Genomic DNA, 14,966 nt, shown 5'->3' with positions numbered 1-14,966 from the left:
GCATGTGTTTTTTCAGTTTTGATGAGACAATCCTTTATCTACTAGAAAAATACCTTTCTTGGAGCAAAACATCTTTATACTAGCATACAGAGACAGTCATTTCATTCTGACTCCCTCCACATAAATGTGTATTTTTTTTGTCTCGACAATGGCAGTCCCAGGTGTTGCAGACAGTGTATTTATTCAGCAATATGCTATTATAAAGAGGAATGCTGAATGGGGATGGATGATCTCAAGTCTTGGCCCAGGAGACACAACAGCTCTAAAATGATCTACAAAGCATTTGATAAATCATTCATTGAGTCGGACCAGTGCATTTATTGATAGAGCACTCAGTCCTATAACACCCCAGACCAAATGATGACTTCATTTGTTGTGGCTGCTTTTAGGAAAAAGCTGTGATATTCTGCACAAAGAGCTATTTAGGCAGCGAAAGGCAGAATGGCTAACAGTTGCCCAGAGGTTGGGTTAAGGGATATAACTCTGTTAGTTCAGGGTGTTCCTCCATCATCTTTAAAATAAGACAGGACAAGAAGACGTGTATGGGAGTATCCACCTTAAAAGAGAGAATAAAAGAAGAGATATTGATTTATGGCCTCCTGCAGCTTTCCTCCCTCATTCATCATGCTGTCTGTGTGCACGCCGCCATCACTCCCCTGTAGGGAGCTTCTCTTCCTCAGCCAGCCACTCATCCACATGTCTGGGTAACAAGCAGTGTGCTCCACTCAGAACCCCAGCAACCCCCTCCAACCCCTTTTCCTCCACCGATTCACTGTCACACACACAGAGACGAACCATGACAGGATTACTCACAACACGCAGGGTTCTGAAACATGGCAGAGCTAGATATGTGCGGACGAATACCTCCTGTCACAGCACATCAAACAGCCTTTTGATTCCAAATTCATGAACAGAATTCTCTGTTTGTCAGCTAACATGTTTGAGGTAACGTTTCTCTTTGATAGACATTAATAGATGATGGGATTATTTTTTTTTATGTTGTTATTCCGTCTGAAATAGTAGCTCGGGGGGGGGTCGTATGTAATGCTGCTTTATCATCACTAATTGACACTGATTGTGGGTGGTTGTGCATGAGTGATTATTCAGTCAAAATTAACACAGCATAGAGGAGCGAGCATGACTAGAAGTCAACAAAGTTGTAAAATTTGTAGCATTTAATCAAACATTTTGTTGCCATGAACTTTTGACACAGTCTTCACACTCAGCAGCCTAACAGCGTGTCTCTTATGTTGCTTGTATCATTTTTGTCATTTTGCCACTCCTGAATGAAAGGCCAGCACATTCTCGAACTGGCAGGAAATTGGAGAGCCTCATAATTAGTCATGTTTTTACTTAGTCAAATTAAACTATGATCCACTATGAAGAAGGTGGGCCACTTTGCCACGAGTACAAAATGTGTCTCAGCCTCTTCCACTTATTCATAAATGGGAAATCCTGGTCTGCCTGCACTGTGAGTGCATGATGTGGAAAGAATTTCCATTTGGTGTGAACCAATGACTGCAAGGCACTCACTATATGCAAGTATGCTCCTGCATCTGTGGATATATGCAGTAGAAACTACTATATCTGTTTACAGGTGTGAAATTAAACTGAACATCGGTGCATTGAAATTAAAGATGTATGTATTTGAAGTATGTTTTCTGTTTGCACTGAGATCTGAAGAAAGGGACTTGCATGGCCTGTCCATGGTTGTACTTCAGAAAAGACATCAGAAAACATGTCTACAGACATGGAACAATCATACGGCACAGCAGACCACTGGCCTTGGAAAAGTGGAGCGACACTGAGCGGCTGGGTTATTTTTGACTTCCTTTTTGATTGAAGTATTGACCTTTTTAAGTCGTTACAATATTAAAATACCACTAACAGCCTGAGATATTATCTCTTGAATATAAAAATAAACTAAATACTCAAAGCTTTTTGATTTTTTTTTTTGCTTCTTTCTGTTGTATTGCGTATTATGCTGATATTTGCACATGTGGCCTTTCACAGAGCAAGTTTGACTTCTGTGCACAGGTCTTAACAAGCCCTAGAAACAAGTGTCAGCTCCTTCATTATTCAACAAAACAAAGTGACAATTGCACCTGTGTGATACTGGCTCATCTCATCATGCTGAAGTAGTCTAATGCTAATTAGCACCGTTTCTCGCTGTGGGAGGTCTAAATAATTTAATTGCTCAACTCTGTTGCTACATTCAGAATGCTATTTTTCTAAAAGGATGCATTATTGTCTTGAATTTTAATGACCTCCTTCAGAAAGTCATACACTCTTATTGCTTTTTACTGCTGCGTTCTTTTTAAAAAAACATTTTGTGTGTCATTAATGCATTCAAAAACAGAGGTCTACAAAATGAGCCGTTTATGAATATTCAATAGAGGCTTTGCCCTTTTGAGAGAGAAAAAAAAGATGGCCTTTAGTGATGTACTGCCAAGGAAAAAAAGAAGGAGATTTCTCCAGGAATCTTATAACACTGGGCTACGTGGTGGGGTTTTTTTGGACTTCTTTTCTTTGTCAAGATCTTGTTTTGAATCTAGAAAAGACAACATAATGATATGAAGCCAGAAACTACATTACAGTATGGTATTATTTTTTTCTCTCCAGTCACTGACAGAAACAAGAGTGTCATCTCAATTTGATCTTTCAGTTTGAGTAAGATCTTCCTTCACAGCAATGCCATTGGCTGGGGTCATCCGTCCTTCACCCATACAAGGGCTTCACGAAGTTGTGCAGCCTACCTCACCTAACATTACCATTGCCTCTCATCTTCCATGAATATTATCCTGCAGCATAGCAACAGCACATTCTCATTCTATTCCCTTTCCCTTCCTTCAAGGCCCTCACAAAGTCAACCCCAATTTATTCGCAAGGGATGGACTCATCATCACTCTGACCTGCCTCGCGAGCCGCTCTCTGCATAGGGATAACAGAGTCCTGCTGCTCATTCACATGCTGCTGTTCGCACTGTATTTCATATATCTTGACTCTAAGTCAAACCGATCCCTACTCAGTCAGAGAAAATTAAAAACAGCAACTGCATTTAGATGAATGGGTGTTAAATGCTCACAGTTGAATGGAATATCACATCACTTCAGTATTATTCTTTTTACCGGCTGATATAATAATCCTGTTCTTCGGAAAACATTTTAAGTGCTGCTTTTATCAAATTACCCAAATAGCCCAGTCAGCCTAGTTTATGGTTGGATTTTACTTTCCTAGACTGAATTTGAATGTTTTGGGGTTGTTGTTTTTTTCAATCCTGTGAGCACAACAAAGGGAAATTTCCCTGACCCTTGTCATTGCGGGGTGAAGGCACAAATCCAAAAGCCAGATTTTTCAAAACTCTAACTCAGAAATATTTTTCATGGGTACATGCAGCTGGGACTAAGTGAGAAAAATGTGCTGTTTGTGTTTGGTTATATCCATCTCCTGTTTACTTACAATTTGCAGTTTGCTGATGTGGCAGATGTGCCAGAAGAAATAATGGGTCAAAACAAATGTGCATAAAGACAGATCATTTATGTCCAATGTAACACAACATGTGCTTTGACTTTTAGTAATGCAAAGAAACCAGAGAGTTCAGACTTCTAACCATATGGGGATGGCGATGAAACCTGAACATCATGACCATCAATAATACACGAGGCTTTCTTGTTTTGCTTTCGTTTTCATTTTTGAACCGCATCCTAATATCTACATAAATATCTAACATTTCCAAGAACTCATCAGAGGCCAAAATACACACACGAAACTCATCTTTCCAAGAAGGAATAATATGTTTTGAATGTGAAAACTGAATTATCCTATTCTCTGCTTACTCATGCTGTGAGCATTGTCAGTTTTTGATATTTTACTATGAATGGTATCAACCTGGGCCAGCAGCTGCTGGTTTTGGATTTGCTGTTCTGCCTGACTGATTTCAAAGCAAGAAAGAGATTTTACTACCCTCCATCATGTCTGCCTATGTCAGTTTGGAAAGTTTCATGTCCTTCAAGAACAGTTCTAACTAATGAAGCCAAACTGAATCAGAGGCACCCAGGCTGCACAAATTGAGCAGAGGATCTTTTTCATCCCAGCTCATTCCAGGAACAAGTTCTTGTTAGAAAGTACTTTGAGATTTTCCCTGTGCACTGGATATTCTGCTTGCCATATTCATACTAATGCCATATTGAATATGTATATATGCGCTTTTAAAAATGAAAATCTTGCAGTGGTTTGGAGCTTATAAAGTTTGGGCTGTATCTTAAAGCTAAACAGATATTGTTGTTAACAAATCATTTTCAAAGGTGTGCTTCGTATTCACCATGTCTTAGTTGTCTCCGAGTGATGGAGAGCATGTGTCTGTGACCACGCGTGCTGTTGCGTGCTCCAGATCACCCGCTGCAGGCGTGACCTTCCCTCTCTTGCTGCTTAACCTAATCAATTATGGTTCAGAACAGAGCCAAGGGAGAGGGGAGACAGAAAGCCCACGACCTTGTCAGAGCCCCGAGGAGACTGTGAATAATTCCCTTTGAGCCCCGTAAAGAAGGTTTTTCTGGCAGGGGGAGAAGAGTAAAGGTAGCTTGTTAAGCAAAGACGAAAGAAACTTAAAAATAAATAACATGGTAACAGGTAGAAAGCAAAGATCGGGAGCCACTAGATTATCTGAGGACCTGAGTCAAGTCAACTATCTGAGTTATGGACTGTCAAACAGTGAGAAACATTGAAATTACCCCAAGTATAGTGCCTTCACTTTACAGCAAGCTTCTTTGATCTCCATAAAGAGGATTAAAAAAAAAATTCAGATATGCCTCACATTTCATTTTTGTTTACAAGCGCAATTGTAAACAAAAATCAAATAATAATAATAATAATAGCAATGTGTTGATGTGACAGTACAGTTTTTGTGTTTCATTGTTACTGCTGTTTAGTGCTTATCGTTTTCTGATTGTTGTGACTTGACATAAGATTCTTTTGTATCTCTCTCCAAATTAGAAAATTTCTCATTTCTATTCAGAATATGAGTTCTTACTTGTGACGATGAAAGGCCTTAAGCTGTGCCAGATGTCTGCGACACAACTCACTGACTTTTTTTTTTATTATTATGTTGGGCATGTACAACAGAAATATTGCTAACAGCTACTTAGCTTTAGTGGCTGTGCTTCACAAAAATTGATTTGAGGCTTTTATAAACACATAAAGACAGAGACACAGAAAATTGTTTTCATTTATCAATACAGTGACGTTTTGATGTTGATGCGGCTTAAAGCTCAGCAGCTGGGGGTCTCCTCTCATTTCTCTGCAGAGGCCTGAAAGTCACCCTGGCTGTCCACTGGGCTGCAGAGCTGCTCCTCAGACAAGTACAGTAATTAGAGAGTGTGTGTAGTAATATGGAAGCTTCCGTAATGATTGATGCTTTCCTGATCAGCGGAGAAAGCCTTGCAATGCTAATAGGCTGAGGGGCTTCAGAAGAAGAAGGTGGGTCTATAAGAATACCAACTTCATTGATTTCTAAGAGCACTAACTTAGAGGATTTATCTTATCTTTTTTTCCTATTTAGCTCCTATGCTACCAGGATGCAATATGACAGAGTTTTTCTTTAACTGTAGCTTCTGTTAGCTTTTATTGTTAGTGTAAGTCAATTTAAGCTTTTATAGTCAGTGTAAGTCAATTTCGATGGTATCTATTTTTTCATACTGTCATACCCTCATGAAATTGATCCAATACTGTTTTTAAAACTGCCTTACTTTTAACAGATGCCCAGCTGATATCAATCTGTTTACAGCCTCTCTTTCTTTACTGTATGTACAGAAGGTTAATCACTACTACATGCCCTCCCACTGGTACAGCCTACAATATGATAGTTTGTCTTCACACTGTAAGTGGGAAATAAATCTCTGTGTGTGTATATCTCGTGTTTCATTAGCAAAATACAGAAAAAGTTTAGCTAAAAGTGTAGTGGTTTATTGTGCTTTTCTTTCTATGCCACACAAGCTGCATTACAACACATGGATAGTGCTACATTAACCAATGGATCTGATCTATACGATCATCGAGTATGTATGTAAATATTTTATTGTATATACACTGACTGAGCACATTATCAGGTACACCGTGCTCGTTCTCGATCCCCTTTTGCCTTCGGAACTTTTTTATTTCTTTTTCCATAAATTCAGCAAGGTGTTGAAAACATTCCTCAGAGATTTAGGCCCATATTGATATGATGCCATCATGCAGTTGCTGCAGATTTGTCAGCTGCACATCCAGACATTTCCTCTTCATCTCTGTAAACCCGAAAGATGGTTGTGCAGGAAAATCGCAGTGTATAATTCTATAAAGCATCTTGTGTGGCAATGTTCAAAGTTCTTCCCAATTAACCAATCATCTTAACCATGTCTAGCATGCGAAAATACATTACTGTCATATTATTATTAACATATTATATATGTGTTAACAATCCATTGGACAGGTGTAAAACAAAGTGACTTGTGAGTGTTGCTCGACAGTCAGATGACACTTGTAACTGCAGCAAGCACATCAGTGGGCTGAATGGAGATGATGTGATGGCATAGCTAAAAGAAGTTATGTCAAGAAAAAGTAATTGGCAGTTTTTTGTCTCACCTTTTGTCCTTTATAACTTAACGTTCTCCCAAACAGGCACTGAAGCATTTTTCTTTTCCAGCACTCCTGGTACCCATCTTTCTGTCTCAGCACCTGTTCCACCCATAGAGACTGCTGCCTGCTTGCCAATATTGTGTAGTTCACTGCAGTACATTGTCAGAAAATCCCATCTCTGTATCAGTTTAAGAAATAGGGGTGTATTCATGTTTTTTGACAACACTGGAACTACCACAGCATCAGAATTTTTATAATAATTTATAACTTTTCGATGTTTGGATAATAAATGACAGAGAAAGCACAGGTATCATTTTAAATCAGCAATGAAATCAGAAACGCATTTTATTGTTCATGTTCATGGTAGAGCATGTAGCATGTGGTAGACTAGCCTTGATAAAATGGCTTAATTGGGCCCGGCTGAGGCCAATTAGAAAGTGCTGCATGTGCCAGCCTAGGGCCACTAGGATGTTGACAAATCTGGCCACTGGGACATTTATTACTATTCGTATTTGTCTAAAAGCCAGCTGGAAATCTTATTCATTCATTTTTCTGCACAAACTGTGGGTAATACCAAATTGTTTCAAACAGGGGTGCAGTTGTTGTAACAGGAACTGCTTTACAGTAAAAATTTCAAGACAAAATTAAACTGAATTATAATATCCATGGTTCTGGTTCTCAGTTGTCAAAACTTCAGTGTCATAGAGTAAGAATATATGACACATACATGTGAACAGCGAAAATCAGGCAATCATAAATGTTATTTTTATTTTGTTAAAAAAAAAAGATTTATTCATTCAGAACATGCAAGCACATTTCCTGCAATTCTTATTTCACACTCGGCCAGTTTCACACACAGTTACATCTGGAAGCTGCCCAGTGCAGCCACAGTCTGTGCTGAGATTAGTATTCAGGCCTCAAGAGAGTCATTGTAAAGGACACAGTAGTGGTTTGTGTTGCACAAATTTGTTTGGGTATTTCAACTTGCAACTTTTAATATCATTAGGCTTCGCCTACATCACCCGGGTTAAACATAATCATCTGTAATGGCTGCAGTGCACTCTACAAGATTTCTGCATTCTATTTCTATGGCACTTTAAAAAGGCTGGGCCAAATTATATGAGGTTATGTTTTACACAGCAGTTATTCATTTGAAATTGTTTTGCTGAAGGGTCGGGTGGTAATGCAACTTAGAGCCATTTCAACAGCTTGTCTCTGCATGAATTCTTGTCTTTAGAGCAGCTTATTACCTTTTCGCTGCTGTATTATAGCCTGGGGAGGGCAAAATGTTGAGTTGGCGTTACTATAAGACATGGTTCTAGAAGGTTTTTACATCCCCTACAGTCTAGTGGGTATTTCAAATCACCAAAGTGTCTTTTGAATAGACAAATGCAATAGCAAATCATGCAGAGTGATGCCGAATATAAAATTTGTTTTCATACGTGCACAAATATGCTGTCAAAAGATTTGTGTCCTCCCACTGTTCAGCTTTCCTCTTCTGCATTTTTGCTTTGTTTGATAGTATAACGTTCAGGAGCTACAGGCAAAACCTGATCCGAACCTAGATCTTAAACTGAGGCTGAGACGATAAAGTATGCATGTTCCCCTTACCAGCCTGACCCGAAGAGCTGCAAACTACTGAAAGAATTTCATTAGTAAATGTTTCAGCTGATGATTTAAGCCTCCCATTACATGAATTTCATAGGCTGTCAAAACACAGCAGAAGCTCAAACTGGTAACTGAGAAAAAGTATCAGAGTAAAACTCTGATGGAGACATCTCATTATTGTTTCACCTTATTACAGTTCATGCTTCTGTTGTCTCGACTGTTGAGACATCAGTTTGAGCTTCTGTTGGCTGATCAGTGGAGATTCCTACACAATTACTCCACAGAGGGGAACCCTGCTGTATGCTCTGTAGCCAGCTGAGTGAGCAGGACAACCTGCTGCCTTTCATATTAATTGGTGATAGCAGTTATGCCTGACCAGTGAAAGTACTGAAATACTTGGAGGTACTTCTGTGAAAGTCGGCTGTTAGAGCTCTAAAACTAATGCTCCACTGAAAATCACAGGGGGTCCTTCTTCCTGTGGCTAACCAGTTATACAATTCTTCCTCTTTCTGCTGAATTAGTATATTTTATAAAGCATTTTTGTTACAGAGATTGATGTTTAATTTTGTTTTTTTTTTTTATTCTAATTAGCTTCTGCCAAGTCTAAGTATTAGAAACTGATTTTTAAAAAAAATCACAGATAAAGATTAACGTTCTGTGAAGGGAGAATTTACTGAACTGCCACATCCAATGCATAATCCCAAAGTTGCACGAAAGACAACCATGTTTAAATAACAAATCGCATATGAACACTTTGTCATCAGGAAGTCAGTGAACATATGGTGAAATGGATGCGCCCTCCGCAGTTGGTTTACCTGCAATTTGCAGTCGAGCCTCCACACTGATTCCTGCAGCAGCCGATGGTAGCTTGTTTGTTTCTAAAACATCAATCATAGTCACCTCCTAATGACTTATTCATTAAGTTCTCCAAAACACACATCTAGATGATGAGACTGGAAGGAGCATGTTTCAAGACACACAGTTGCAGAGTCTGCAGTCAGCATTCTGTGGAATTAAAGCCACTATTAATCAATTTTAGCCGAGCTGGAACAGATCCCAGACGCATGATCCTAAGAGCAAAAGACTGAGAAATGTGCTCTGTGAGTTTCTGTGTGTGTGTGTTGTTGGTGTGTGAAAGAGACAGGGTGGAGGGAGTGCAAATTCAAATACTAATGATGACTTGTAAACCACAGATAAACCGTGATGTCAGCACAAAGAGCTTTATAAACTGGAGAACAATTAACTCCAAAAATGTATCTCATTTTCTGGTTGAGTGACTTTCTGATGGTTGCGCACCTTCATATTGCAAGATAATTATTTTTATAATGGTGATTAGGAGCTTATTCCACTGTTGAGTCCACTGCAAATCACTTGAGATGAAAGAGCCAGTTACACGCCCAAAATATTGTGTGATTGGCACCATAGGAAGCGTCATGCCTTACACTTTATGTTTTCCGGTCGGGTAAGGGAATATTACTGTGATCAAGGGTGAATTCAAAGTGTAGCTCTAGGGTACAGAAAGCCTTTCCTGAGCTTCCTGCAGGGAAAGGACGACAACGTGTGTCCAGCTGTCAGGCACAGCTGCTGGCCTCTGAAGTGATACCCTGGGAGGGTGCAGTCTGCAGTGGGTGGTTGCAACACAGCTCCTGAGGTGGCCCCGTCAATTGGGTTATGACAGTGCTCTACCCCTATTAAATATCACTGTGTCCTTGGATCGTGCTGCTGTGCTACTATTATTGCTCTTACATAATAGAAACATTATGACTTCGATATTTTCTTCTTTTGAAGTAATCCATGCAATTTGGTGTAGAAATCGCATGCGGCTCCAGCAGAATTGAACTGACCACGTTTGGAGGAGGGAAAACAGTTTTTTATGTTGAGGGAAGCAGATTCAAAGCAGCAATTTTTTGTGCATTGTATGTTTGTGGATTGTTGGTCGTTTTTTTTAACCCCCTTGAAAACACTGACCAGTTTTCTCATTGGCAGTGAAATTTATTTTATTTTTTTTCATCGACAGAAACACATTTTTCATAGTCCAGAATTTTGCCACAGAATCAATTCTGCATTGCGTTCAAGACTCCAAAACACAGCTGGGACATCTTGACTGATATATGATACTTTGCTTTGTGAAAAACTCACACTGGCTGCCACATATTCCTTTGCGTATGCTTGGTTTATCATCTGTGATTTGGAATGAAGACAGGTGGAGTGAGCAGTGATTCTCTCATTTGAGGGGCTCTTGGCTGTGCTATGACACATGGATAATCCAACAAGGAATCAATCATTACATAGTTATTGAGGTAATAGGTGAGCAAATATGTTTCCTGGTGGCTGTCCTTATTATTCTGGGGCTAGTGGGGCCCCAGGAGACTGTAGAGCCAGATGGAATTGAAGTGTTGTCACTACTGACTGAACAGGTAATGAATTACTCCAGGACAAATGGGCCGCCACAAGGGAGATGAAGAATCCTACCACAAAGGGAGAGAGAGTGAGTGGCAGCATCCACCAACACACTTTTCCCCAATTTTATCCCTGTAAATTTTTTTCAGTCTAACAAAGAAGTAGTGAATGGTTTGGGGGTAAAAGAGTGAATGAATGATTCAATTATGGGGAACCCTTAGAGACAAAAAACAAAGGATCAGACTAAATACATTCAGATCCAAGCAAAGAAATTGTGACACAGCATTTTTTTTCCAGAATAAAATTACATGATACACGATAGTCAACCTTTCCAATTATAGAGTCCAACCCTTCCCACCCTCTTCTTTTTCTGGCTCCTGTTCTTGAAACCAGCTGATTTGTTATGACATTAGAGTAATGGTATTTCTCTGGTGACAGTCATTGCTAAGGGATATGATTACGCTGTGGTAATTATGATTGTTATTTCCAATCACAGCTGAATGGAGTCGGAGTGTGTTATTTCAGCAGCGCAGAAAGCACCAGAGTGACTATCTGCACTAGATGATTCTGATGGGGGCGATTCGAGATACAAGCGTTCTGCTGGCACAAGCACTGACAAATGCATTCTGTATTTCTGCAGGGAGACAGCAGACAATCTCACATTCTCTGCAGGTGGATCTACTGGTCGCTGAGACAGCTATATGACTTTGACAACACTTCAGTGGCTAGAGCACAGAGTAGTATGAAAATAAACAGCAAACTCGGAGTGTGATTTCTTTTTTTTTCCTTCTTTTTTTCCGCCTCTCTCTGTTAAACTAAAAAAAGCACACTGTGAATAATCTAAGAAAATGTTGCAAATTAGTTTTTACTCAAATCATTTGGAAACAATTTTACACCTGAAGAAACATTTATTATGTTGAAGCAGCACTGGCACTCATTTGAATTGTTATGTCTGCCTGATTAATGCAAAACTATCACTGATTCCATTTACTCTTTTGGGAGGGGAGTTTCTAAAATTTTGGTGTTTAGCTGTTAAATGTTCAGAGTCGCAAATCACATTCCTGATGGTTCTGTTCAAACTTTGCTCCAGCGGCCACTTATTATGTACTGTAGTTTGTTTACTTTCAATAAGCTACAGTCATGGAAAAAAGAAAGTACACCCTCTTTAAGTTTTAACGTTTTTTGCATAAAGACATACAAATTAATCAGATGCTTAAGAAGTCTTTCACTTAGGTTGACAACAACGACCAGAGATAAAACATAACACTTGACATGTTACACTGTTTCATAAACATTGCCAAAAAACAGGGTGTATGTAGATTTTCACACATTGCTTCTCACTGTTTTCATAGGGATAAAAAGGGAAAGTAACAGCCAGGTGCTCCTAATAAAATCAACTTGATTAATCAGCAAGTAGAAACGTTTTGGCAGTTTGCTGGTCTTTCTAATTCAGGTGTGTGAGAACACGATGACAAGACAGAAAGACACTGGCAACCTTAAAGAAGCATTTGCTGCTGCTTATCTGTCTTGGAGGGGCTATGAGGCCATTTTCAAACAATTTAAAGTCCATCATTCCAGAGCAGGAAGGATTAGTCACAAGTGGAAAACATTCAAAAGGTTGCCAATCTTTCCAGGAGTGGACATCCCAGAAAACTGATCCCAAGGTTAAACTGTACAATGCTCAGAGAAACTGCAAAAATCCAAGGAGCTGCATATCAAAAGTTCATGACAGTACAAATAGAAGAAACTGAACAAGTCTGGCTTGCTTGGAAGAATGGCCGTGACAAAGCCTCTTCTCTGCCTGTGCTAAGATGCTCCAAAATGCTGGCAAATCTCGATCAGCTAAAAGAGCAATTTTAAAGAAAAGCCAAAATTCGTCCACAGCAATAGGAGAGACTGATACAGGAAAGCATTACTTCACTGACTTGAGACCATTACTTCAATGTACTTGAAGTAAGGGCTACCTTGTGTATAATGACACTATGTAATATGCCATGTGTTGTTGTTCACCCTAGGTTCTCTTTACCTCATTTAAGACCTGCTAAGAACCAGATTATTTTCATTGCCTAAAACATAAAACAATAGAACTGAAGAAAGGTGAACCTTCTTTTTACCAAAACTTTAAGTGCTTATTGCTGATGAAACACACCACATTTCTACAGTAGGTGACCATGTCACTGTTCCTACGCAGCTCTATAAGTTCTTACCAGTGTTGATTAAGTACCATTAGTTTAGTTTTATGTTCAGTGTGTTTCTAGCTCAAGCTGGAAAAAAACAGCTCATATCAGCATTACACTAATTGCAAATTATGCTTTTAATGTTGTGCTATGTGAAACATAGTTGTTCCCATTAAACAAAAAAATAAATGGTTATCTGAGGTTAATAGCCCAGCAGCCTTTTTGAAATAGAGCGAACACATTAAGACTGAATCACAGCTGATGTGACAGCTCTGTTGTCCCCACCTCACGAGCGAGTGGAACTGCTAACTAGTGCTTAACAAGTGCTAAATGCCAAACTAGTGATCCGTTCAGTGACAATGGTGATTCAGTCAATAATGAAACTTCACTGCTAAAGATTTTTCCTGCTGGACACGTTTAATGATCACCAGCTAACTTTGCTTATCTGCCATGTAGTCCTTAGCACTGCTGGCAGAAGCACCAGAAAAATAAAATAAGGGCTGCAAAAGTTAACCAACACAAAGATGTTGAAGTTGATAACTAAACATAGAAGAACCACAACTACAACCAAAAGAGTTTTGTAGCTCTTTGGGAAACTTTTGGGTAATAACTGTGGCATAATCACAAGGAGCAAGTGTTTTCATGTTAAACAAAGTGACACACAACATTGATTCATTTTATAAAGAAACTGATTGAAAATATATTAAAGGATGTTTTTTCTGAAAACACATTCTTAAAACATGAATTTATGCATAATACTGTGCAAAGGTTTTGAGCCACTCATCATTTCTTTACATTTTGCTTCCATGGGGCCAGACTTAGTTGTCAATGTTCTCCGGACTAGCAGTTGTCTGGAAATTTTTCTGTGAACATTGGTTACTTTTTCACTCATTTTCAGCCTGGTCCTTGTACAGTAGCAGGAGCAGAATGATGTTGTTGTTGTTGACAGGTGACCTGTTGAGGGTGTCCCCTGCCTGTCGCCCTATGGTAGCTGAGGTAAGCTCCAGCCCTCATCCCGCCAACCTGACAAGGAATTGAGCCATTTGCCAAACATGTTGCATATATCTCTGCATGGTGTGCAGTGTGTCCTTAAATTTGAAGAAACTTGTCAAGTGGAGGACAAAAGAAGAAGAATCAGACCAAAAAATGATGAACAGTATCTGAATTTTAAGTCCTTAAAAAACAGAGAAAACCTGAGCGATGCCTCTGGCCCTGACTCATCTACTGTTCACCAAAACTTCAAAAATGGTTTCAATGGAAGTCATCAGTGTCAGGTAGCCATTCATTACGAAGGGTATGACAGATTACATAAGAACCTAACTAGCATATATCCAAAAATTTTGTTAGTGCGAGGTGTGAAAGATAAATTATAATAGGTGATTTCATACAACAAAAATCATTTAGAATTTATTCATTTTTATTTTACTTTACTGTTTTACAAAAACAAAATACTTGAAGACCTGTTTCCCTTTACAGGAGCTGGAGTGGGCAGTTGGCTGCATGTAAAAGGTCGGAATGGCCAAACCTATGAAATGCCTGATGTCCCAGGTCACTCTTTCTTTCCTTATGCTTAGTTTTTGGACATACTTCCAGTTTGACAGAACTGACCACTAGCCAGATCTCCACACCTAATCTCATGTTTATTTGTTTAAATAAACAAATTAGCTTTTAAGTGAATGTGTGTGCGTGGACTGCTTCTCTTGTTACAAGCTTAACCATGTTTGTAACACTACCAGGATACACACTCTGAAACATCCTATGCATTCTGTCATCCGTCTGATCAGTGGATCTGACTATGCCTGCATTCTTGCTTGTATAGTTTATGACAAGTCAGTCCAGTCGCATGTGAGATAGGAATGAGAAAGTGTTGTTTTGAAGCAAACGAAGTGTGGCAAAAAGTGAAAGCTGCTTTAATCAGTCTCCATCCTGATTTTTCTTGCACGATTGAACAAAGTATGCCAATGAGCACTGCGCTTAATATCACTAGCATACATATAGTAATCATAATATAAGGGAAATACAATTAAGTTCATGTAACCCTTTCATGAAACAGTACTCTGTTTATAGTAACCATCGTCCTTAATGTAAATATGTAAGAAAAATTGTGTATGTTTCTCTTCTGTTTCCTGTGTACTGTTTGTTTGTATATGTGTCTTTCTGGCTGCTGTT

The sequence above is a fragment of the Haplochromis burtoni genome, unplaced genomic scaffold (genome assembly GCF_018398535.1).
Source record: "Haplochromis burtoni strain Fernald_Lab_line unplaced genomic scaffold, NCSU_Asbu1 Contig_36, whole genome shotgun sequence".
Taxonomy (NCBI): domain Eukaryota; kingdom Metazoa; phylum Chordata; class Actinopteri; order Cichliformes; family Cichlidae; genus Haplochromis; species Haplochromis burtoni.
Note: the sequence above shows the minus strand (reverse complement) of the source record.